Raw genomic sequence first — 27,177 nt, 5'->3', positions numbered from 1 at the left:
CTCCCTCTGTCTATGAAAAGCAATGGAAAAAACATCTTCAGTGAGGATTAACAAAAACAAAAAACATTAAAAAATGAATCTAATTTTCAAATGGGCAAAGGATTTGAATAGACATTTCTCCAAAGAAGATATACAAACGTCTAATAAGCACATACAAAGATACTCAACATCATCAGTCATTAAAAAAATGCAAATCAAAACCATACCACTTCACAACTGCTAGCATGGCTATGATAAAAAAGATGGACAATTGCCCTAGCTGGTTTGGCTCAGTGGTTAGAGCGTTAGCCCGAGGACTGAAGGGTCTTGGGTTCAGTTCTGGCCAAGGACACATACCTCGGTTGCAGGCTCAATAACTGGCCCCTGTCAGGGTCAGGGCACGTGCTGGAGGCAACCAATCAATGTCTCTCTCTCGAATCAATGTTTCTCTCTCTCTCCCCCCCCCCCCCACTACTGTCTCTGAAAAGCAATGGTAAAAAAATATCCTTGAGTGAGGATTAAAATAAAAGATGGACAAAAACAAGTATTGGCAAGGACATAGAGAAATTGGGACACTCACATTGCTGCTGGGAATTAATATGATATAGCTGCTATTGAAAACAGTTTGGTAGTTTCTCAAAAAGTTAAACACAGATTTGCCAGCAGTTCTGCTCCTAGGTATATACCCACGAGAGTTAAATATATGTTCATGCAAAACTTGTACACAGATGTTCATGGCAGTTTTTCCTAACAGCCCAAAGATGGAAACAAACCAAATATCTGTTAATGGATGAATGGATAAACAAATGTAATATATCCCTACAATGGAATATGATTTGGCCACAAAAAGGAATGAAGTAAATTACACTATGACGTGGACAAAGCTCGAAAACTTCATGCTAAGTGAAAGAAGAAGTTGGTCACAAAGGATCACACATTATCTGATTTCATTTATATGAAATGTCCAAAATAGGCAAATCTACAGAGATAGAAAGATTAGTGGTGGCCAGGGGCTGAGAGGAAAAGAGTGTAGAGAGTGATCATTAGTAGGTACGGGATTTCTTTTTTGGAATGATGGTTGCACAAGAAGTAGGGAGTGGTCAGCTGGTTGGGCCAAGCGCTAGTGGACAGAAGCTCCAAGAGTAGGTCCTTATTTGAACTTTCAGGCGCCACTTAATTCTCTTCGATTCGCTGAGGCTCACACTTGGGCAAAGATGAATTTCTTGGAGTTATATCAATATATTGTTTCCTGGGAGACTAGACAATGGTTCAAACAGCCATACTCATAAACTAATCACCAAATAGGCAGAGGATATGAGCAGTCTATAAGAAAAAGAAATAGCTAATAGACATGTGTAAGGTCTTCAACCTCACTCATAGTTAAAGACATGCATCAAAACAATGAAATTCCATTTGTTGTCTATCAGATTGGCAAATACATAAAAGCTTGGGAATGCCCAATATTCACAAGATTATGGGGAAATAAGCACCCTCGTACACTGTTCCTGGGAGTGTAAACAGATTCAACTCTTCTGGAGGGCGATTTAGCAATGTCTGTCAACATTTTGAATGTTTGTTCTCATCAACTCAGCAATTCTACCACTAGGAATTTACCCAAGGGATATACTGGCAAAATTATGCCAAAATCATGTGCAAGGATGTTTATTGCAGCATTGTAATAACAAAAAAACTGGAAAGCATGCATATATCAATCAGCAGGTTAAATACATCTATGTATGGAAGAGTACACAATCACTAAAACATGAAGCAGAACTATTTAGGTAGACATGAAAAGGTCTTCTAAAATGTGTTTTGTTTAAAAAACACCAATGGGCACAGCAATATGATTTCATTTGTGTTAAACTAAATATATATATATATATACACACAACTATACACTGCCATTTTTTTCAGGAAGGATACATAAGAAGTGATAGTAACTTTTAGAGAGTAGCTCTGGGGTTTGGAGGGAAGAAAAGATAACTTTTGCTTTTTATTTGACACTTTTCTATAATACCTGATTTTTTATACCATGCTAATGTAAGACTTTTCTCAAAATAAATATCTTTAAAGCAGACAAGGAACATGGAGGGATAAAAAAGAGAGAAAAGAGAGATCCCTTAGATGGGAGATTATGGTTTGCCCTGACACCGGATAGTCCTGTTTTAGCTGTAATAATAAAAGCACTGGGACTGGATCATTTGAGTTTTAGGAAGACCACCAGGACAGCAGCCTGGAGAATGGAAGGGAGATGTGAGACTAGAATCAAGGCAACTGATCATAAAGATTTGCAACAGAGGGAGGCTCAAACTTAGGAAACGAAGGTGAGTTGGAGAGACTGCCCTAGAGAGGAGAGTTGTTAAAAAGGGAAGCTGACAGTCTTGATGCCGGATTGGATGTGGAGGGTTAGGAGGTCCAGGCATCTGCCTTGGGCAGCTGAGTGGCTGGTGATGCTGTCCTAGGAAACACTCAGAAGGCAGGAGAGACTCAAAGACCAGAAGAGGGTGGGGAAGAAAATAATGAATTTAATTCTTGAATGTGTTGAGTTGAAGAACATAATCAATTTGATCATGTTGAAGAGACATATAGGTATGGAGCTCAGGGAATCCTGATTTGGAGATGGAGCACATCAGATCAAGTTAGGTAGTCAAAACTGATCATGAGGAAATTGTGTAGACCAAAAAGCAGGCCTGATTCAAGATGGGACTCTAATCCTTAACTGCTGGGTCAAGCAAGAAGAACCTGGAGTGAGGCTGAGCAGTGATCAGAGCCATGAGAGGAAAATAGCGGACAGGGTGGGGTCGGCAGGTGGGGTGGGGTCGCAGATGTCACAGACTATTGCTCCTGGGTTAACACTGGGGCTGATATTTAAAGCTGCTCTCTCACTAGTGCCAATTGCTCTGCTTTTGCCACATCTTCCCAGTAAAATCCCAAACCTCGGTTTTCTGTTTATGCTTCTGAAAAAGGCCACCCAACCAATGCGAATAGCCCCTCTTCAAGTTTATGGTTTATACGTCCTCAGGGTTCTTTCCATACCACCATCAATTTATTTTTATTTACCTCTGGTTCTCTTTCCCCAGTTATTCAAAATTATCACCATGTTCATTTCTCACATCTCACTTCCACTCTCTTCCTGGAGCCAATGAGGCCCTCGGATTCAGCCCTCTCTCTATAGCTATATCTAAAGCAGCACTCACCTCTGTCCCAAGCATTCAGCCTCCTGTTTAGCTCTAGAGCTCCTCCAGAAGGCCCTGCTGACCCCGTTCCGTCCGTGAACCTCAGTAATTTGTGCCTTCTGTCTATAGCACTGTATCACACATTATATATTTCTCTATCATGGCCTTTACCACGATGAGCTAAAGTCTCACAGTCTGTCTCCTCCAGTTAGCTTGATCCTATGCATATTTTCCCCCTTATCTTCTTATTGACACAGAACATCCAAGTGAAATAGAATGCACATATTGTAAATGTAGAGCTCACAGAATGTTCACAAACTGAACACATACATGCAAGCAGCACCCAGGTAAAGAAACCAAGCTTTACAGCACCCCAGAACCCTCCTGTGCTCTCTTACTCTCTCTGCCTGCCTCCCTCCCCAGGGGAACCTCTATCCAGTCTTTCAACAGCATAGATTAATTTCAGCTGTTTCTGTATATTTTTTAAAAACAGACCAAAAATAATATGTACCCTTTTGTGTCTGGCTTTTCTGATCAGCATCGCGTTTGTAAGAATCATTCACGTTGCACGCAGTCACAGACAGTCCAATTCCATTGTGTACAATATTCCACTGTGTGAATAGGCCACAATTTATTGATCTGCTCAAGTATGGTGATAGGAGCCCCATCTGGGGCTATCGCAAATAGCAGGCATTATGTTTTATTAATCTTCGTATCTCCAGCACATCACACATGCCTGTCATGATGGCTTGCGTGTAAACAAGTGGGAGAATGCAAGGAATTCTTTCCCACTATATTCTTGGGTGGTCAGATAATACCTGAAATATTAGATTCAATCCTGGGTACTCTTTTTAAAATGTTTAAAAGGGGTCATTGATAACTTGAATTGTCTATAGAAGGTAACCCTGGTGGTATCTCTAGAAGCCATTGCAGTATCACGTATGCTGGAAGGCACTGAGATGTTTATTATGGAAACAAAAGCAGAGGGGATCAGACACGGACCAAGTTGCTTTTGAAAACAGCACTGGGCCAATGGCTAAATATTTGGAGGAGGCAGCTTTCTGCTCAGTAATAATCATAAATCATAACACTGGCTCATATTTGGAGATCACTTATCACACACCAGGCACCTGGCATGTGCTTAGGGCTTGGTATCCATTAGTCCAATAGGGGAATGACTTTTTAAACGATGAGAACTGAACTTGAGCTGCCTAGTGAAACTGTGATCACTTCATGGCTGCAGACACTGGTGGTCACGGGCCCTGGGAAGTCACATTTATAGGGTCATGGAAAAGCCCTTCTCTGACTTGGCTCCCCGCCCTGCTCAGCTCCTAACAGAACTGCCTTTTTTCTTGAGAGCGACTTCCTAAAGTGCCTCCCTGGGTAGCACCACAGCAAGCAAATTACCAAGCGTCAGAAGCTTCCTTCTACTCTGGGCTACTTTCCTCTTCTCCCCAGGATGTCTGTCCAGCATTACTCTCTTCTTTCATCTGCACTGATGATGACTGGGGGGGGACACACACACACAGCAGGCCTGACCCTTCAGGTAGCCAAGGGTCATTGGGGGTTATCTCTAAGGTTTGTTTGTTCATTTGAGACAAAAAGTGTGAGCGCGAGCAATGAAGTTTAGAAAGTGCCTGGAGGGAGAAAAAAAAACCTGGAGAAATTCTCTAGATGTATTGCTCCAGTTTAGGCCTCAGAAAGAAGAAAAGCCCAGACAAATAAATCTGGGTTGCTGAATGCAAAAGGCAGTTTGTTGGGAGAAAATGCTGCCATCCTCACAGGATAGGCTGTGCTGCTAGCCCCAGCACAAGATGCTTTATCTCACCATTGGCGCCTCAGGCCGAGACCTGGCAGCTGCAGAATCACCAAAAAGCCAGCGTCTGAGTCAGACAAGCAGGTGTTGTGAAGTGCTGGTGGCTGTGTCCCCTTTCTGCCAGCCCCCTTGCTTTCTCTGCTCCATTCCCTGCCCAAGAACCCTGCTCCCCCCTCACTCTTGTTTCTTCTGAGTCCTTTACTTATTTATTTTTTAAGGAGGCTACAGGGAATCCAAGATTTAGGAAGCTGCACAACATATGGCAGATCCTAGAAGCCTCGCTTTCCCCCACTCCAGCAGCCATGATTCATGCCTTCTATTCTCTTCTCTTCTGCCAGACAAAGCCAAACACACACTAACAGTGTTAGCACAATAAATATCAGCAGTCCTGACCTTTCTCTCTGGGCCCTGGAGTCGCCCTGACTCCCAAGCTGCTCCTTGCTTATACTTAAAGAGGATTAGCACTTACCGGAGGCTGCAGGGCCCTGCACTCAGGCTTGATGGGAATCAAAATAGAGATTACCTTATTTGACTTTAAAAAATCTCTCCCTGAAAGATAGAATCCTCCAGAGAAATACAGTGGGACTTGTACACATACAGCTTTAAACTGGATTTTTAAAATTAGTTTGCCAGCTGTTTGCTAGGTCATGCCTTAGGTTCTTGGCCTTTATTGATGTTGGGTTCCTTTGGGAAACAAGGCCAAGAGGGGACAGAGGGACTGCCAAGGCCACAGGATCCTGGATGCCTGGGGACTTTCCCAGGAGCCCTGGCAGTTGTTGCCATGGGCCTTTAGAAACTCTCGGAGCCCTGGCACCAAGGTCTGTGTCTCGCCCAGAGAAACTCGCAGAGCTCAGATCACCTCCCCCAGACCTCACCTCACCCCTGCACTGCTTCTTCTAGGCCAAGGTCTGGAAAGAAAGAAAGAAAAGAAAAGGGGTGGAGAGAGGAGGAGGGGAGGGGAGGAGAGGGAAAAAGGAGAACTCTTTCCAGCTGGAAGGGTCTTTCACACTTTTGGGGGCAGAGGATTTGCTTTAGCTCTTCTACCACCTTCGAGTGATGCATACATACGGGTTCAGAATTCTCATCCCCCTCTGTTCCCTCCTGGTGGCTCTCCATCTCTCAGGCCTCAGCCACGGTGTCATTTGCTCAGGGAAGCATGAGGAGCAGCAGAGTGTGGTGCTTAAGAACACCCGCAGGCTGGGGTTTGAATCCTGGCTCAGCACTTCCTAGCTGTGTGACCTTGGGCTAGTCACTTAACCCATCCATGCCTTAGTTTCCTCATCTGTAAAATGGGAATTAGTGAAAGCTCTTACCTCATTAAGGTTGTTGGGAGGATTCAACGAATTAACACATGATGTATAGAATATGTAAAGGGCTTAAAACGTGGCCTGGCATGCAATAAGCATCTGCCCTTATCACTCTACAGTGCCTCTCCCAAGGCTCAGTTGCCTGCTGCTGTGTTCCCCTAGCCTCGGGTACTTCTGTGTAGCACCTGACCTCCTTTAACTTTATTGCTTAATGTTCTGTCTTTGTGAGAGCAGGAACCACATCTGTCTTGCTTTCCACTGTTCAGTCCTTACAATCTAATCTGTGCTCAGCCTATGAGAGACTCAAGAAATGTTGCTGTTGGTAATCCTCACCTGAGGATATTTTTTTCCATCGATGTGCCCTTGACCAGGATTCGAACCCGTGACCCTTCCATGCCTGTCCCTACGCTCTCACCACTGAGCCATACAAGCCAGGGCAAGGAATGATGTGGACTACAATAATAAATGAAATATGAAAAAGAAGAAATGCTAGTGCTCGCTTCGGCAGCACATATACTAAAAATTGGAACGATGCAGAGATTAGCATGGCCCTTGCACAAGGATGACACGCAGATTCATCAAGTGTTCCATATTTTTAAAATAGAAGGAGAAATGCTAAAAGGCAAATGTGATCCAGAAGACAGAGGATCCTGAGGCTCGTGGGTCATTTTTCTTCATCTATATTTTCTTCCTATGCTTGGCCTTTTCATTTTGTTTGTCTGGCTGTTAAACAAAGAGAGAGTGAAGGGGTTCCAAGTTCCGGGATTGTGAGATAAAGCTTTGTAATTACATCCTTTGCAGGAGGCTTCCACCTCTATCTAGTTTTTCAAAATCTATTTAAATATTAAATGCCTACAAAAATAGGTTACATGAGCAAAATATTTAAAAATGAACACCCAACTACTTCCAACCCAGCTTAAGATATAGGTTAAAACCCACACTATTGAATCCCCCTTGTGTATGTCACCATCTCAGCCCCACCTCCTAATTTTTGTTGATATTCCTTTGCTTTTCTTCCTATTTTTACCCTAAAAATACCTATCCCTGAATGTATGCTGGCTTTGCATGCTTTTGAACTTTATATGAAATAAGTCATACGGTATGTGTCCTTTAATCTTTCCACCGCTCGTGACTTTTGTGGCACTCGTCTAGGCCGTGGCATGCAGCTGTATCACTTTCTAGTGCGTGAATGCTCTGCTGTTTTCTTCTCTGTTCTCTCAGTGGCTGTGTGGCTGTTTGCAGGTTTTTGGCAGTGCTGCTATGAATGTTCTTACATGTGACTACTGGGTCCCAGGGTCAAGATTTTCTCAGGGTTTTTTCCGGGATTCTAAGGTTTATACATTTTCAACTTATCTAGATAATGCTAAATTGAATCCTCTGTCCCTGCTATGTTCATCTTCTGATTCTATCAGGCCTCTCAGAAATGGGCTTTGAGCCTTGCACTGAGATGGCCCCCACTTTTGGGCTCAAGAGTTGACAACCTGCCTGGATGGCTTAGAAAATATCCCCTTGTGACTTGGGTGGGCTCCCTCCGGCTCACAAGCACCACTCAGAGCCCCATAGACAGGAGCAAACTCTGTTGATCCAAAGCCCAGTAAAAACCAAACAGAGATCTGGAAACAGCGTTCCAACTAACTCATTTGTTTTCTTAAGACAGTAAAAGTTTTAATATTTCTTCAACTAAGTGAAAGTGGTATTAAAAACATTAATTTCCTTATTATAGCTTGCCTTCGAACTCATTGTTTTAAAATCCTAAAGTGTCTTGATTATAGTAGGCTTTTGACAAATATAGACTTTATTTGGGGGAGTATGTCATCTCTGTCAGTAGGATCATTTAGGAATCTGTCTGCCAAAGCCAAAAATGTGAATTCTTTTTCCTGTTCACTCCACTCTCTTCAATGGTTTTATGTGGCCATTATAATAATAATTCAAAAGAAAGATGTAGCAGTGAATGCTGACAAATCCCTAAGACCTGTTATGACTTTCTCCGCAAAATCCTGACATGTTTGGTCACTGTTAGCTCAATAGGCTGTCTTGGCCCAGCTTCTCTGTCTAGGAAGGAGCTTCAAGTTTATTGGTCATTCATACCCTTTTGAGAAGGCACACTGATCCTTCAAGAAAATAAACCTTTGGAAACTGAAGTTGGGGCAGTTTGTAAACAAAATCTGTTGTTAAAAGCAGTAGGTTATAGCCCTGGCCCGGTAGCTCAGTTGGTTAGAGCGTCATCCTGATACTCTCAGGTTGCTGGTTTGATCCCCAGTCAGGGCACATTCAAGAAGCATCCAATGAATGCATCAATAAGTGGAACGACAAATTGATGTTGCTCTCTCTCTCTCCCTCCTTTCCCCTCTCTCTCTAAAATTTTTTTTAAAGTGGGGAGAGGGCATTAAGATATAGAAATAAGCCAGTATTGTGCATAAACCTACACCTAGCCCGGGCTGAGGCCGTAGACACCAGTTCACTTCAGAGTGAGTAAGTTCTTTCTCTCTCATTACATGCAGCCACAAACGCCTGCCAATTCTTCTTTTATGTTTCTCCTGCCTATTCCATCATTGTGTTTGGGCCTTTTCCACCTCATGCATGAACCACAAGGGACTGAAAACCATCTCCTTCCTGAGTTTCCCTTCATTCTAACCCACCACTGCTGGATGAATCTTTAAAAACCAAGCAGCAGCAAGAGCAAAAACCCTTACACAATAACTGTTTTCCCTGCGATTCCCCTCTTTTCAGCCCCCAAACTCATTGGATTCCACAGAATCAAATCCAGAACCTTCAGCCAAGGCACGCAAAGCTCTCCACAAACTCCTTTGACCTCTGTGGCCATCTCTGCACAAGCACACCCCATTTTCCGCACCGCTTCAGGACTCAGGGCCCCTGAAGCCAGCCACAGACCAGAGTTTCCGAACCCCCGCTCTGCGACATGGCCCTGCCTTCTCAGTGTTATCATCCACTCCCCCCTCACACACACACACCTCTTCTCCAGCACACTCCACACGCCAAGTTCATCACCCACAGCCAGCCTGTGTAGGCCTCCAGAGCTTTGCTTGGGGCTTCTCCCTGACCAGAACCTACCACTCTGTTTCTGTATCCCAGGTCCCACCCACACTTCAGGGCCCCACCGTCTCCAAACCTTCCCTGACTCCCTTAGCCTTTGACTTCTGTCCAGCCCCAGAATATATAGTTTATTCTATATAGACCATCCAAGTAGATTGTAAGTCCCCAGAGGGCAGGAACCATGACGTTCATGTAGGTCAGTACCTTCCATATCTCCTGTACCAATCCATGTTGCATTTCATGACATGATTGTGAATACGATAATGCAGTGTGTAAAAAACAAATAAAAGGATAATTCACTCTTTCTCTGTTTCAGATCAGGCCCTTCTCCCCCACCTGCACCCCCAAATTCTGCTATAAGATGCCCAGCGTAACTCAAGGAAGCAAAATTCTAGGGAATAGAGAAGTTGAAAAAGAGAACTAATGTAGTTCTTTTAATGACTCAAATAGCCTAGGGAAGATAAATAAACAACTTGAACCTGAGACAAAAGGGAAGCAATCCAGGTGCTTTTGAGCCTGAGCCAAGCCAAATACTGGCTAGACAGCCAGAAAGGCCTCTGCTACTGAACCGAGTATGCAGGATGAATCGATAATAAAGGAAAGCTGATTACATAAGAAAAAGTGCAAAGATAAACCTCAGTGGTCTTCTCTGACATACCCGTGGGTTAATATTGTGTAAGCTCAAATGCTTAAGGTTGTGCATATAGGATGTATCAGGACTGGCACTTAAAGTCTTTTAAGCCCAACAATATCCTTTTTCCTACATGAGTTTCTTCTTGGTAGCCAATGGTGATAACAAAGCTATTTTAATTTATAATGAAAAATATGTTCATAGTTATGTTTAGATTTTTTTCTAGTAAAATGACAATTATTACTATCCTGATGGGTATGAAATACTGAAAATGTTTTTGTTATCTTCCTGATTTTGGGATAGATTTTAGGATTTAAGTGTTATTGGCCACCTAATGTTTTTATGTTTATCACAATGAAATCCAGTTAGTTTTTTGGGGTATTTAATAAAAACCCATGTGTATTTTATTTTATTTTTCAAATATAGTTAATATTCAATATTATATTAGCTTCAGGTGTACAGCCTAGTGGTTGGACATTTATATAACTTAGGAAGTGATCCCCCCAATAAGTCTAGTACCTACTTGACACCATATGTAGTTATTATATTATTGACTATACACCCTATATTTGTAACTGCCAATTTGTATTTCTTAATCCCTTCACTTTTCTTCACTCAGTCCCCCAGTGTGCCTTCCATCTGGCAACCATCAAAATGTTCTCTGTTATCTATGAGCTTTTTTCTGTTTTGTTTGATCATTTAGTTTGTTTTTTAGATTCTACATGTAAGTGAAATCACATGGCATTTATTGTTCTCTGTCTGACTTATTTCATTTAGCATAATACCCTTTAAGTTCATTCATGTTGTTGCAAATAGCAGGATTTCATTCTTTCTATGGCCAAAGTAATATTCCATTGTATACGTTGTACCATATCTTCTCTATTCAGTCATCTGTTGATGGACACTTAAGGTTGCTTCCATATCTTGGTTATTATAAATAATACTGCAGTGAACATAAGGATACATATATCTTTTCGAATTAGTATTTTGGATTTCTTTGGGTAAACACACAGAAGTGGGATTGCTGGGTCATATGGTAGCTCCATTTTTAATTTTCTGAGGAAATTCCATACTGTTTTCCACCAATTTGCAATCCACCAACAGTGCACAAGAGGGTTCCTTTTTCTTCACATCCTCGACAACACTAGTTGTATATTGATTTATTGATGGTAGCTGTTCTGACAGGTGTGAGGTGATATCTCATTGTGGTTTTAATTTGCATCTCTCTGATGATTAGTGACTTTGAGCATCTTTTCATATGTCTATTGGCTATTTGTATGTCTTCTTTGGAGAAATGTCTATTCAGGTCCTCTGCCCATTTTTAAATTGGATTGTTTGGGGGGTTTTGATGTTGAATTGTACGAGTTCTTTTTAAATTTTTGACACCTTATCAGATGTATTATTGGAAAATATCTTCTCCCAATTCGTAGGTTGTCTTTATGTTTTGTTGACAATTTCCTTTGCTGGACAAAATCGTTTTAGTTTGATATGGCCCCATTTGTTTAATATTTTTTTTTGTTTCCCTTGCCTGAGGAGACATATCCAAAAAACATATTATGAAGAGCAATGTCAGAGAGCTCACTGCCTGTGTTTACTTCTAAGAATTTAATGGTTTTGAGTCTTACATTTAAGTCTTTAATCCATTTTGAGTTTATACATATGGTGTAAGAAAGTGATCTAGTTTCATTTTTTTTGCATGTATCGTCCGGTTTTCTCAACACTATTTATTGAAGAGCCTGTCTTTACCCCATTGTATATTCTTGCTTTCTTTGTCATAGATTAATGACCACATAGGCATGGGTTTATTTCTGGGCTCTCTATTCTTTTCCACTGACCTATGTGTCTGTTTTTATCCCAGTCCCATGCTGTTTCGATTACTATGGCCTTGTAGTATAGTTTGATATCAGGTGGTGTGATACTCCCAACTTTGTTATTCTTTCTAGAGATTACTTTCGCTACTTGATGCCCTTTGTGGTACTATTACTGGCACAGGTCTGCCTCAGGCAGGCCAGTAGTGTGTGGGTTCTAGGTGTAGGAAAGATTTCACAACACAAGTCCAGGTGATTTTGAGAGTGTGTTTATTAAAGCTGGGGACAGTAGGACAAAGGAAAGACTTAGGGTAGTAGAAGTAACAGGAGAGAGGCAGTCATATGCTTTGGCTCCCTAGAAACATTATAGGAAAGAAGTGAGCCAAGGCAGGGCTGCTTTTAGCTCACTGGGAAGTCAGAAAAAGAGGGCCTTAGAGACAGAATCAGGGGCTAAGCCCAGGATGAGCTGCCAGTGTCCGCTGCTCCTCAGATTGCAAGTTTTGTGGGGACCCTTAAAGTTTAAGAGGATGTAAAATGATCATGCCTGGAAAGCGGAATGGGCATACACTAGAGAGAGCCCACCTCATTTTTTTGTCCTGAAAGTTTTAATCTTTTTTCTTTGAGCGAGAATCTTAGAGGAGGGTTTCAGCAGAATATTCATCAGCTTTTCAGGTGTGTTTTTAATATGCTGATACATCAAAATGGGCACCTAGGGGAGTTTGGGATTATTCTTTGGTCTGCTTTTACTGCTTTACTTTTATCTTGGACCTTTCTGGCTTTAATGAGTGTTTTGTTATTCATTCCCCTGGTTTCATCTGTCCTTGGGTTTGGCTGGCACAAATGGCATTAATTGAGTCTCTGTCCTCTATTTTCCCTGACCAGGGTGATTTAAGATGCATTCTCTGGTTAGGGAGGAGAGGTACAAACCATTTGCTCTCAAGTGTCCTTGGTTAGGGGAGATACGGTCTTGCAATTCACTAGCTGGCTGTAAGTTGTTCAAACCGTGTGACCTTGTTTAATATTCTTGCCTCAGTTTCCCTATTCTACTTGCCCAGGACTTTTCCTAGCTTCTTACTATCCTGTCACAGTTTCATATAAATTTTAGGATTATTTTTTTTGTTCTCTGAAAAATGTCATTGGTATTTTGATAAGAATTGCACTGAATCTATAGATTACTTTGGGTAAAGACATTTTAACAATGTTAATTCTGCCTATCCATAAGCAAGACATTTATTTGTATCTTACTCAATTTCTTCAATGTCTTATAATTTTCTGAGTACAGGTCTTTTACCTCCTTAGTTAAATTTATTCCTAGGTATTGTTTTTTCATGTAACTGTAAATGGGATTGTTTCCTTAATTTCTCTTTCTGATAGTTTGTTATTGGTGTATAAAAATGCAACCGATTTCTGCCTATTAATTTTGTATCCTGCTACTTTACTGAATTCATTTATCAGTTCCATTAGTTTTTTGGTGAACTCTTTAGGGTTCTCTCTATAAAGGGTGCCCCCCAAAAATATATACACACTTTAACAGCTGATAGCTGTTAAATGAAAATGAAATGTATTTTAATAAACACTGCCTTTATCATTATTCAAAGTGTTTATATACATTTGGGGGGGGACACCCTGTATATAATATCAGGTCATCTGCAAATAATTTGCTTCTTCTTTTCCAATTTGGATACCTTTTATTCCTTTTCTTGTCTGATTGCTGTGGCTAAACTTCCAATGCTTGTTGAATACAAGTGGTGAAAATGGACATTCTTTTTTTAAAAAAAATTATTTATTGATTTGATAGAGAAACATTAATTTGTTGTTTCACTTATTTATGCATTCATTGGTTGATTCTTGTATGTGCCCTGACTGGGGATTGAACCAGTCAGGGAGTATTGGGATAATACTCTAACCAACTTAGCTACCTAACCGGGGCTCATCCCTTTACTTCCAGGCTGTGCGTGTCTTTTGATACGAAGGGGAGTCTCTTGTAGTCAGCATGTGTATTGGTCTTGTCCTCTCATCCATTCAGCCACCATATGTGTTTTTTGTTTTGTTTTTTAGCATTTAATCCATTTGCATTTAAAATAATTATTAATAGGTATGTAGTTATTGCCATTTTATTATTCATATTTTTTTTCTTGTCTTCTTCTTAAAGAAGTCCCTTTAACATTTCATTTAATGCTGGTTTGGTAGTGATGAACTCCTTTAGCTTCTTCTTGTCTGGGAAACTCTTTATCTTCACTTTGATTCTAAATGATAGACTTGTCGGGTAAAGTAATCTTGGTTGTAGGTCCTTGCTTTTCATCACACGTGGTTCCAGAGTCCCTTAAACTATCCTCATTTTTTAAAATTCTTTTTTCTTTTTGCAGTTCTGATTGAGTGTTTTTTGCTACCTTGTCTTACAAATCACTAATTGATCCTTGGCTTCATCTAATCTGATGTTTATTCCATCTAATGTATTCTTCATTTCAAGTACCATACTTTTTATTTCTGTTTCTTTTTTATGGTTCCTATCTCTTTGTGTAAGTTCTCACTGAGTTCATCTATTCTTCCCCTACGTTCATTTAGCATACAGTGTTTTGAACCCTGTATCTGGTAGATTGCTTGCCTCCAGTTTGTTTTGGGGGTTTTTTCCTGGAGTTTTGTCCTGTTCTTTCATTTGAGCCATGTTTTAAAAACATGTTTGTTTAGTGCTTTATATCCATTGTCATCCCTGTGAAAACTTTGAGAAAAAGTGTGCAAGAACTGGTATTTATTTATTTATTTAATCCTCACTCAAGGATATTTTTTCCATTGCTTTTGAGAGAGAGTGGAAGGAAGAGAGGGAGAGAAACGTCGATGTGAGAGAGACACATCGATTGATTGCCTCCTGCACGAATCCCAACCAGGGCCAGGGATTGAGCCTGCAACTGAGGCACATTCCCTTGGTCAGAATCGAACTTGGAACCCTTTGGTCTGCAGGCCGACTCTCTAACCACTGAGCCAAACCAACTAGGGCAAGAGCTGGTATTTTAATCTCCGTTTTAAAGATGAGGAAACCATGGCCATGGTGCCTATGTTGGTGAGATCAAGGTCACCCAAGTTCATTAGTGGCTATATCAGTCAGGGTCCTGGCAGAACACAGAGGACACACTGTAACTGGGTAATATCAGCAGATTTCAATAAAGCGGGGGCAGGGTCTGAGGAAACCACAAGGGACAGTGTAGTGCTGTACAGAGCTACCTGAACTTGTGAGGGAGAGAGGAAGGCACAGTTGCCAGAACCTAGGGAGAGAGACCCTCAGTAGGAAGATACAGCAGCTCGCAGAGACCTAGGAAATCAGGGGAAATAACACTGTCTGTCCTGCTGGGAGATCCTCGTTGGCCTCAGTGAAGCCAGGGAGCCTTTTGAGATCAACATAGATCACTCTCCTGGGGCACAGAGCAGGTTAGACAAGAGTAAGGAGTGGCTCTGGGGTGGGTTAAGCAAACTAAAGATATCCAGCACACATGTGACCCATGGTTAAACCTCAGATTTCCTGTCTTCTGTTCCTTCCCATGCTCTTTACAGAACACTGTGGCTTAGGCAGAAGATTCCTCCAGAGACTATCAGTAGGCGCACAACTTCCCTCAGCATTAAACTTTAGGCTAGTTTCCTGAAAACTTGACAGTGAATATCAGCCTCTATATGAGGACAGACTAACAATCCATGGGAGCTGCAAATCAGACTGAGTCAGGCAGCTGGCATTTAGTCCCAGCCAAGATGGTGGGGCTGGCAGGTTGAGAAAGCTCACTCTGAAGTCATTACTGGCTCTTGGCCACTACATGTTGGCAGAGATGTTCTAGAATCTTTAATGTAGCTACACTGGGCATTAGCTACAAGGCTGGCAAAGTTTTAAGAAGAAAAGTATCTACTATGTTTTGCATCTGGCAATTAAAGTATCTTGAAATAAAGATTCCGTCTCACATCATTGTCTATAACTCTATAATTTGCACTTGACTACTCTGGCTTTATTTTTCTGTAATGCCCCTGGCATGAAACTTCAGGTTTTATGAAAGGGAATCACCTCAGGCTGTTGTAGTGTTCTACGTTGGATGAGTTCTTTACTCACCTTTATTCTTGGTTCCATGGGGGCGAAAGTCATAAAAGAGTTTAACAGACAATTAAACCCAGGAGGTATGAGAGCAGTTAATAAAAAATGCAAAACCCAATGTTCTCATAGAACACAAACTCACCCAGAAGTCACCGAGAAAGAATTTTCAGTTTCTATCCTAGCAGAATTTTTCCAGAGAAATGAAGTTATGGTCATATGCAGCTCTTATGGCCTGAGTGGTCATGCCCTAAAAGAAGCATAATTGCTAGCATCTACAATCACTTCAGTACAAGTTTAAAAAAACCAAATTACTTCCCCTACCCCTCACCCAAGTAAAGTCCTATGCACTATGCTTTATCCCCCAAGGCTGAGGAAGGTTTTTCCCAGCTCCACTCTTAAGTAGTTTCCCTAGTGCCACTGTAATTACCAAAGAGGCACAGAGCTAAACCAATGAATTCTCATGGCAATGGCTTTGGCACAGTGACCTCCTTGCTGTTTCTTCCTCAGGGCCTTTGCACTTGCTGATCCCTCTGTTTGGATTGCTCTTACCTCAGATTTCTACACGAGGTGAGTATATACCCAGAAGTTGAATTGCTGAATTAAATGATAATTCCATGTTTAATGTTTTGAGAAACTGCCATTCTGTTTTCTATAGTGGCTGCACAATTTCATAATCTCTCCAGCCTGTCTAACCTGCTTTTAGTTATATATTTTGTGTGGTGTCTTTTCCCACTTTTACTTGAATGTAAGCTCCACAAGGGCAGAGATTTGCTTCCCTAGAACATCACTTGGCACATGGTAGTTGGTGATCAGTAAGTATTTGTTAAATCAGTGCAACTGGTTTGGTGCCTCTGACCTCATTTGTATTGTTTTGAACCCTGTCAAGGCCCAGCTTAACGCTGACAGCCTTTCTTGACTCACCTTGACATGCCTCTTTCAATCCTTCCTCCTTTCTGCTTTGTGTTCATCCATGAACTTGCCCCATCTCTCCCTCAGAATTCTAAGCTCCTTAGTGTTAGGGAGCATGGTTTGTTTGCTGTTGGCCTTTTGCCATCTTTCTGGCCCAGGGATATATGCTCAATACACACTTACCAGAGGGATGCTCTAAATATTCAGGCTCAACAGTGACAGTATAAGGGGTAAGCTTGCGCACTCCAGAGCTTTCTAAAACCAACTCCGCAAAGAATCCCTGCCTACATGACCTTGGCACGCACCTCATTCTCTGAGTTTGTTCCTCCTGTGTTTGATGGGGGTTGGACCAATGACCTCTCAGTTTCCTCTTAGATGTTGGGTGTACTGTGGGGCCATCTCCTTTGCCGGAAGAGTACTCTCCTCATCTTTGAGAGCCCACATCTGCTATGGGCAAAATAATCATGTGAAAAAGGTTAAGGACTCAAAAAAAGCCTGTGTCTAGAGCAGTTTTTGCCTAGGAGGATGGGTGTACCCAGTCTCTCCCTATCCCAGCCCCACTCTCCACTGCTGGAACTTCAGAGTATGAAGCACCAAGAAACTCAAGGAGCATGCATACACTCCCCATTCTTGTTGAGAGAAAAAAATCCTTATGCTCATGTGATTTCACTTGGTTATTTTGAACTGTTTCTTTTTCTGTCTCATCCCCAGTGAAATAACATTTGCAAGCAAAAAATGAACTTTGGGTTTTTTCCCCCTTTGCTCAGCCATTTGTGTATAAATATGATCTGAGTCAAGTCTGTAAAGGACTGTCAATCCTGCCCACCCCACTCTCTTTCCCTCTTACTTCCTAAGAAAGACTTAATGAGTTTATACAAGAGAGAAAAGTTTCCATGACAATTAAAGCCCTCCGTGTATTTTTAAAAATCTTTTCAAATGCATAAACAATTGTGAACAAAAAAAGGGCCTCTGTAAAAAATCTGACTGAAAGTAACCTCATAGGGTGATTTGATCATAAATTCCCACTCGGCAGGTCATGGTAGGTAGTCATGCCCCAGGACTACAAAAAGGTTTATCCTTGCCTTAAGCAAGTCCTGTCCATTGTTCTTGTGCATCTAGGTTAACACACCTTTGAAAAGCCAGAATAATCCTCTTTTTTCAGACCCCTTGGAGGTGTAACTACCCTCAAGGGAACACATAATCTTATTGACTATCCCGAAATTCAATCATAGAGATTTCCCTGTCTTGCTTTCTCCCATTTTTATGTAATTTTCTTTACTTCCCTTTTTAATTCTAGATGTATAAAGGGAACTGCAAAACTGCCATTCTCCAGAGCATTTGGAACCTTGCTTTCTCATGTCAGTTTGGCTCAATAAACTCTTATAAAAATTCTCTACAGGTTTGCATGTTCTTATGTCCACAAAATTCGCTAACAATATTCACAGATTAGTGAAACAAATCACTCCTAACCTAACAACTCTAACACAACTTTATATTTTTACCATTGCCTTCGAGTTTTATCCATTTGAGTACATAGTTTACACTGTGATGATCAGACCATAATACAACCTTGCACTCTCCATTTTTCTCTTTATATCTATAAAAAAATACACATTTCCCCAACTGTATTCTTCTCAAATATCACAGGTCAAATCTATCACTGATTGATTGCCCACTGAGTGGGTACTGGTACTAAGATACAGAAAAATGAAAGTTGTCCCTGCTCTCAAGGACTTTATGGTCTCATGGAGAGATAAGACATAGATCCATGAAACAGCCTCAAACAGCCAGTAATTTGTGGTACAAATAACAACACACCCATGGTAAGCCGGCATTCTAGGTAGTGGAGAGCATATCAAGGGTTGAGGAACTGAGGAAGGCCCCCTCCTCCGGAAGAGGGGAGAGTTGATTTAGCAGCTTTGAAGCAGTGATGAGCAGCTTTGAAGAGGCAGAGGGAAGGGAGGGGAGAGATGGTTCTGATAGAGAAAGCTGGATGAAGGTGCTGAATAGGAAGACATACGGTTGGTTTTTAGGCCCCTGAGGCAGTTAGCCCCACAGTTACCGAAGGTGAGCTTGTTGAGGGGTAGGGGGCCAACCGTAGGAAGGTGGTGAGAATGAGAAAGAGTCTGAGTTTCCTGAAAGCTGGACAGAAGTGAAGTTGATGTGACTGGGATGCAGGAGGGGTCCATGGTGACATCAGTGCAGGGTCGCATTGGTCTGGCAGGTGCTCTTTTGTTTTTGAGACGAAGAGGATCTATCCATCTATGTGTGGCGAGTAGGTCAGAAAAGCATCATCTTCAAAGGGAGGTCAAAGGGAAATAAGTTCCAGGTCCTTGGCACACCAAATTCACAACAAGCACTCAGGTCAAGCCCAGATCTGTCCCTCTGGTTCACTGCTCTTCCTGCCTAGAACAGTGCCTGGTACAGAGGGAGCCCTTATAAGTATTTGTAGAATGAGAACTAGATCATGTCTGATTTTGTACAATTTCTGTACAAAGTTCAGCAAATCTTTATTTCTTCTCCAGGCCTCAGTGTCCCCTCCCTATGATGGAGTTAGTTTTTTTCGAGCGCATGTTATGGTCATTTAGAGCCAGGTCAAGCCAGGAGGCCACATGGGTCTCAAGAGCTAATAATCCTGAGCTGTACTGAGGCCTATAGGGATTAACCCCAGGAGTGGATGACTTCAGATCACAGTTAGTCATCTGGCAGCTGCTCCTTGCCTCCGGTCCCTCACCGCCTGTGTTCGAGCCTCTCTGGGGTGGTAAGAGGATCTTGCCTGGAATCATCAATTACTGCTGCTGAAAGGCAGCTTACACAACAGCACGTGTGCCCTTGTCATTAGACATATGGACCGAGTCAGGCCTGAGGGGGTGAAGCCAATTCTAACCACAGGACTTCCTGGTACCAGCTCAGAGTCCAGCCTCATTCATGCAAGAATTTAACAAATATTATTGAGTGTGTGCTATGGTCAGGCCCTGTTTTCAGGGCTGCAGATACAGCAGTGAGCAAACAGACAAAACTGCTGAGGTGGAGAGACCAGCACTCAAGGAGATAAGGTGGGTGGTGAGAGGAGCCGAGGAAAAAAGCAGAGGCGAGGGGAGGGGGGCTTGCGGTTGTAGAGAGGGTGGCCAAGGGAGGCCTCAGTGAGAACAAAGGGCTGAACAGGAAGTAGGAGGGGGCATGGGGCTTCTGGGGTCCCAGTGGTGCAAGGGCCCAGAGACACGAGTGGCCCTGGCATGCTCCAGAAACAGTGATATAAGAAAAGATTAAGAGGAATGGGGACCGGCTGGGTGTGGCTCAGCGGTTGAGCATCGACCTAGGATCCAGGAGATCGCGGCTCGATTCCCAGTCAGGGCACATGCCTGGGTTGTGAGCTCGATTCCCAGTGTGTGTGTGTGTGTAGGGGGGGCGTGCAGGAGGCAGCCTGTCAGTGACTCTCTCATCATAGATGTTTCTATCTCTCTCTCTCCCTCTCCTTTCCTCTCTCTGAAATCAATAAAGACATATTAAAAAAAAAAGAGGAATGGAGCCCGATGGATAAAGGGACCGGCTGAGGAGCCTCAGAGTGTGTTGTGAAGCCTTTGGCTTTGGTTCTTCCAACTCGCTGCCTGTAGTCTAATTCATGACCCTGCCTTTTCCTGTTGACTCTCAAGGGCGCTGGGACTTCCGTGGGCAGAGGAGAATGCGGCAGTCCCCTGGGCTCTCCAAAGCACAGAGCAGTGGTGTGGGCAGCTGCCCGGACCACTTGTGCTAGGCCCACCCCTGCACCCCTGTTCCAGACTCTTTCAGGCTCACAGGACAGGGTGGCCTCCCATTTCAGAACGAGGAGGAAGAGCAGATGCAAAGCCAAGCCAAGTCAGTTGAGTATGCAGATTCTGCAAAATATCAGAGGAGAGCAAGTTCATAGCTGAAGCCAGTGCAAAGGGCAGGGTCAGAGTTTAGCAGCATTCGTGCCTTGGCTGAGTGAAGAGTAGAACCAGATATATTTATATAGAACAGCCTGGCACACAGTGATGCCCTAATGGTGACCCATTTTGTCAATTCACACTTGTAATTTTTAGTGTCCCATGCTTCCTGCCAGTGCTCCATGCTCATGTGAATGAGGCCTCTGCTCTGACTGGTTTGCCAGGGACAGAGTGAATGCCAGGTCCTGGGTGGGCAGCTGAGGCAATTGGTTGATTAGCACTGTGGTTTTAGAGCAAGTTCCTGCCTTCCAGGGCTCCCACTCTCTAGAAGTAGCTGTTACACACCTTGGGGCAGAGCCAGGTGGGCAGATTCACTGCCCTGGGCATCTCGACCTCTCCTGGTGACGAGGCCCTCTTCTCTGTGGGTGGCCTGAGAAGGGTCTGGGTAGAGCCAGAATCCAGGGCCAGGCAACTGTCAGAGTTCGGTCAAGTTGGACCTGAACTCCAGCTCTGGCGGTGATCTTCATCTGTGTGCCCCTCCCCCTCCCCCAAGAGGGTCCAGTTCAGGAATTAAAGTCAGCTCAATTCCACAATCACTTATTATTTTCTAGCTGCCAGACATTTTATCTGTTGCAGGGAATATTAACAGTGAAAAGGCATGAACCCAGGCCCTGGCCGAGTATCTCAGTTGGTTAGAGTGTCATCCCGATATGCCAAGGTTGTTGGTTTGATCTCTGGTCAGGGCACATACAAGAAGCAACCAGTGAATGCATAAATGAGTGGAATGACAAATCAGTATTTCTCTTTCTCTCCTTCCCCCTCTCTCTCTCTCAAATCAATAAATTTTAAAAACTTTCTTAAAAAAAGGCATGAACTTTCCTTCAGGGATATTGAATCTATTTTGTGTGTGTGGTTTGTGGTGATGGTGGTAGAGGAATGTGTGTGTGTATGTGTGTGTGTGTGTGTGTGTGTGTGTGTGTACATTAACTCACACATGCTTGTGGGAGGCATCCTGAGATATTAGTAGGAAGAATCCTGAACTAGAGTGCGATGGCCTCATCCCAAGTCCCTGTGGGCCTTTGGGTCTGCCGTTTGTCTTCTTGGAGTCTTGGCTTCCATTGCTGTTCAGCACAAGCAGCAGCTGACACCTTAGTGTCCTGCAGCATGTCACTGATCTCAGTGAGGTCTTGCTTGGTGAACACAATGCCCACATTCCCTCAGATATGAGGCAACAGTTTCTCCAGCACTGGGTTGTTTTCCAGATGCCCTCGATAGCCATGTGCATCATGGTGTTCTTGCCCATCGGCAACACAGCCTTCCCAGGAGGGACATACGGATCTGCTGCATCTGCTTGGAGCTCATGTTGGCTGCTCCCACAATGAAGCATTTTGGATAATCATCCAGAGGTAAATGATCTTAAGGAAGTAGGTGGACTTCCAGGTCCCCTTCTTTCCCTGGGCATCACAATGGTGCCTCAGGGATTGCCACATGGGGCTTAAAAACAATGTCACTCTCACAAGGATGCCTGGCTAGAGGAGGGCCTGTAATGATTTTTCTAATGAATTAATAAATATTTCTAAAATTTCCCACACTTAATTTTTAATGCAGTAAATATTGATAGATATAATCCACATAGACAAAACTCTTTGGGGGTTCTCAATAATTTTTAGAGTATAAAGGGGCCCTGACCCCCAAAACTTTGGAACTGCTCATCTAGAGAGAGTAGTAATAGTGGGAATGAAGAAGAAGGGACTGTGGTAGGCAGCTGTGGAGATTTCCAAGCAAAGTGATTAAGGTGATGCCTGTTTTCTTCTTGCCACTTACAGTAAAATGTAAGAGGAGAGAAATAAATTGAGGGAAGGACTATTCAACAAAAAGGAGCTAGGATTTGATGGTTTTACAAATTCTCAGCCTCTCCAGAGGCATAAGATGCTAAAATTAAGAATCTGCTTCTGAGCCCGGCTGAGCATGGCTCAGCGGTTGAGTATCAACCTAGGATCCAGGAGATGGAGGTTTGATTCCAGGTCAGGGCATAGGCCCGAGTTGGGGCTCCATCCCCAGTAGGGCGTGTGCAGGAGGCAGCTGATCAATGACTCTCTCATCAGTGATGTTTCTATCTCTCTCTCCCTCTCCCTTCCTCTCTCTGAAATCAATAAAGATATATTTTTTAACAAAGAGAAAAGAAATGGCTTCTGGGAAAGTTTAAATCCAAGGTGCAGTTCCAACAGTGATCTAGAGATAGAGCAAATGGTGTGACTATAAGTCTTTTGTGAAGACCTCAGAAATATCAATGGTAGGACCCCAGAGTAGCATTCAGACACACAAAGGACCCTTTTGAAGGATGTATGCTTTACAGAATCTCTCAATCAAACAATACGACCTCTAAGAAACTTAAGGGCATTGTTCCTTTGCTGTCTCAATAGGAGGCCAAGGAGAAGGGCTTATCTCACAGAGGTTTGTGGGTATAGCTTTTGTCTAATGGGTGAACCCCAGTGAGAATCACATGAGACCCACTAAGTTTTTGTGAGAATGATATTAGGAAAAACAGTGCCAACTTGAACTCAAAGGGACAGAGACAGTACACACTAAAAAAAGGCCATTGAACCTCCAAAATTCCACTGCCGGGAAGGAAAAAGCCTGGGAAAACCACTCATCTACAAACACATGTGCTACCTTTCATGCAAAGGAAAGGCCCCGATGGCAAAACCTAGAACCATGGGAGAATCATTCCTAGTCCTTCAAACCTAATTAAGTAACTTCCAACATTTGCCTGGCTGGATTTTGGAATTGCTGTGAACCTTTCTGAGGCTCCTTTGTGGCTCCCACTTCCCCACTGGTGAAGAGGAACGTCTGCAGCGTTTATCCTGTGCCTGTTCCACGCGTGCGTGTATTCAGGGGTAGGCAGATAACATGTCTAGCTTCGCAGGTCCACAGTTTGAGAGGAAGTACTTTCAAGGAACTACGCTAGGGGCCTGATCCACACCTGGTCCTGATTTAAATAACGAAATTCTGGATATTGAACTAATGCTATACTGGGATGCAGCTTTTGAGGGCCTTGCGAGGGAGTGAATGTATTTTGCATGTGAGCAGGGATGTGAATGATTGGGTCCAGAGAGAAACTGTGGTAGGCAGCTTCCAGGGTGGCTCCCAAAGATCCCCACCTTCTGGATCTCATGCTTTGTGTAATTCCTCCTTTTGGAGTGGACCTAGTGACTTAATTGTACTGAATAGTATATTGAAATGTCACTGTGAGATTATAAATGTTTGGTTTTTATTGTGGTACATTATTCATAACATAAAATTTACCGTCTTTCACGGCCGGCTCAGTGGTTGAGCTTCGACCCAGGAACCAGGAGATCATGGTTTGATTCCCGGTCAGGGCACATGCCCGGGTTTCAGGCTTGATCCCCAGTCGGGGGCCTGTAAGAGGCAGCCGATTAATGATTCCCTCTCATCTTTGATGTTTCTCTCTCTCCCTTTCTCTCCCTGAAATCAATAAAAACATATTTTTTAAAAATTTGCCATCTTAACTGTTTTTAGGTGTACAGTTCCTGGGCATTAAGTATGCCCACGTTACACAGTCAACAGTATCATTCATCCCCAGAGCTTTAGTCTTCTTCTCAGACTGAAGCTCTGCCCCCATTAAACACTAACTTCCTATTCTGCCCCCCCAGCAACCACTATTGAGAGGAAACACTTTCAAGGAAATATAATAGGGGCCTGAGCCACACCTGGTCCTGATTTAAGTGACGAAATTCTGGATATTGAACTAATGCTGTAACGGTACAGCTTTTGAGGAACTTATGAGGGACTGGCAACCACTATTCTACTTTCTATTCCTATGAATTTAATTACTCTAAATATCTCATATATGTAGAATCATGTAATATTTGTCTTTTTGTGGCTGACTTACTTCACTTCGCAAAATGTCTTCAACTTTCACCCATGTTGTAGCATGTGTCAGAATTTCCTTCCTTTTTTTTAAAAAAAAACTATTTTTATTGATTTTTAGAGATAGAGGAAGGGAGAGGGAGAGAGAGAAAGAAACACTGATGTGAGAGCAGAACATCGATCGGCTGCCTCCTGCACACCCCCTACTGGGGATCAAGCCCGAAACCCAGGCATGTGTCCTGACCGGGAATCGAACCAGCAACCTTTTGGTGCTCGATGATGCCCAACCAACTGAACCATACTGGCCAGGGCAGAATTTCCTCCCTTTGTAAGGCTGAGTAATATTCCATTGTACGTATATACCAACCTTGTTTATCCATTCATCCACTGAGGGACACTAGAGTTGCTTCCACTTTTTGGCTATATGCATAATGCTGCTACGACCATGGGTGTACAAGTATCACTTTAGTAAGCCTCTGCTTTCAGTTCTTTTGGGTATATACCCAGAACTCTCTGTTGTTTTAAGCCACTAAATTTGGGGGTATTTTGTTACATAGCAATAGATAAATAATAAAGGAGTAGATTTGAGAGATATTACAAACAGAAACGTCCCTTTTCCCCATTTTATCATGAAAATTTCCCATGTACAGAAAAGTTGGAAGACCTTATCAATGACCATCCATATACCATGACATAGGTTAAACTATTACTAGTTTTCTATATTTACTTTTAAATTAGGTTAAATACAATACAATTCCTGTTTTCATAGGTTTAAAATACATAATATTGGCAAATATCGTATGGTTCAATCTTATATCTTTCTATATTTTTTCTGGACCACTTGAAAATATATTGCAGACTTCATGATATTCACCTCTAAATACTTAAGCTTTTCCTAAAAATCAAGATATTCTTCTTTATAAAGAGAACACTATTATTACATCTAAGAAAATTAATATCACCTAAGAAAATTCCATGAAATATAATAGATATATTCCAAAATCAGACTTCTCTAGCAGTGCCTAAAATGTGTTCTGTAGATGGATTTCTGAACTAGAAAATGTGGTTCATGCATTGCATTTGGTTATTATGCCCCTTTGGTCTCACACACATTACTTCTAGAAGTGTGTGTGTGTGTGTGTGTGCACGTGTACACATGCATGTGTATGCTTGTGAACAGATGTGCTTTTTGGAGGGAAAGAGAACCCAAAGTGTTCATTAGATTCTCTAAATGGTGATGCACCAAAGGTTGAGAACTAGTGATGTAAAAATAATAGATGGTTGACTTGAAGGGGAAGAAAAGCACCATGACTGAGCAACAGTACACCAGGAGGCTGGTTTGGGGGGGGCTAGCATAGCTTTAGACAAGTAATATCTCTTTGTCTCTAATTTGGGAATAATAACATTGGTCCATCTACCTCAGTGGGAAGGTACGCGTGAAAATACTTGGCATGACTGAGCCATAGTCCACCAGGAGGCTGGTTTGGGGGTACTAGCATAACTTTAGACAAGTAATATCTCTTTGTCTCTAATTTGGGAATAATAACATTGGTCCATCTACCTCAGTGGGAAGGTACGCATGAAAATACTTGGCACCTCAGAGATGGCCCAGAGACCACCAAAATCTCTGCCGATGTTAGTTTCTGAAATTATAGGGAATTCAAGTTTCTGAGACCTTTGCACTATGACCTCTGCCCATGCTGCAGTGAGGAGAGAAAGTGTGAAGTCACAGGCTGGTGTTTTGCATTCTCCTAGTCATGCTCTGGTGATGGAACCTGGAGGGAAGACAAGGCCTGGGCTCATCTCTTGATTGGTGTAATACCTGCACGTCCACACTTGGTTGCCTTTGCACTGCCTGGCTGAGGGCCTGCCTGACAGCTTGGCTAGACTCCTGCCTAGAAATGAGATGGGATGGGACTATCCCAAAGCTTGTTACTTACTCCCAAGGGAGCCCTTTCCCAGGACTTAAGTTCCTTCTCTAACCATAGGTAGCTTGCACAAGTTACTTCAATATCCTTCCCTCTGGAAATGGTACTCTTATTTTTCTATGCTTCTTCCTAAGGCCCTGGAGTACTTAGCATTTAGAAAGGAATTTGTGCCCAGGCCAGGCTGTGTGTGGGGAAGGGACCAGAATCAGGACTCAGCCTTCCTTGGCCAACTATTTCAAATGAGTAAGGTGAGAATGATGAATGCAACGTAGCCCATGAAAACTGGAGCCCTCCCTTGATCAAGATTGCAGTTGAGGAAAGGGAGCTATAAAACGATAATGATCTCTATTTTAATGAAAACAACTTCTTTATTAATAATAAGCTTAGGAAGCCTTAGTTGGGTAAATTCTTAACAATACTTCCTCCAAGTTCTATGGCAGCTTTTGTTCTCAAATGCCAGGTGTGGATTTCCCAATGTAATATCTTTATGAGACGTGGCAAGTTTAAACACAACCATTTTGCTATTGCTCACCTCTGAATTCTGTTTTATGTTCTCAGATGCTTAAGATTTTTTAAAAGGGTGTTAATTAATATTTCAGTAGCTTTCTATTTAATAGCTAGGAACTTGACCAAGCTATGTGATCCTTATAAAACCTTAGACTCTTTGGGAGTCAGTAAGAAGATAAAATCCAACAGATGTGAGT

General features: G+C 42.5%; 1 long non-coding RNA gene and 1 other non-coding gene across 4 annotated transcripts in view; both read left to right on the top strand.

Moving 5' to 3' along the window:
* Window positions 1-22,056, top strand: part of LOC107528660 (uncharacterized) — a 41,310-nt gene extending 19,254 nt beyond the window's left edge. For 2 of the 3 annotated variants that reach the window (XR_015715555.1, XR_015715554.1), the window contains exon 4: window positions 16,348-16,905. This is a non-coding gene — a long non-coding RNA (uncharacterized LOC107528660). Of the gene's footprint in view, window positions 1-16,347; window positions 16,906-21,916 lie in introns of those variants that run through there. The other variant, XR_015715556.1, reaches the window with a different exon arrangement.
* Window positions 6,771-6,875, top strand: LOC148091674 (U6 spliceosomal RNA). The gene has a single exon (XR_015715585.1). It is a non-coding gene; the product is annotated as a U6 spliceosomal RNA (small nuclear RNA).
* Window positions 22,057-27,177: the final 5,121 nt, after the last annotated feature.

Source organism: Miniopterus natalensis, chromosome 13, assembly GCF_054644295.1.
Source record: "Miniopterus natalensis isolate mMinNat1 chromosome 13, mMinNat1.hap1, whole genome shotgun sequence".
Taxonomy (NCBI): Eukaryota; Metazoa; Chordata; class Mammalia; order Chiroptera; family Miniopteridae; genus Miniopterus; species Miniopterus natalensis.
Note: the sequence above shows the minus strand (reverse complement) of the source record. Positions and strands in the feature narration are given on the sequence as shown.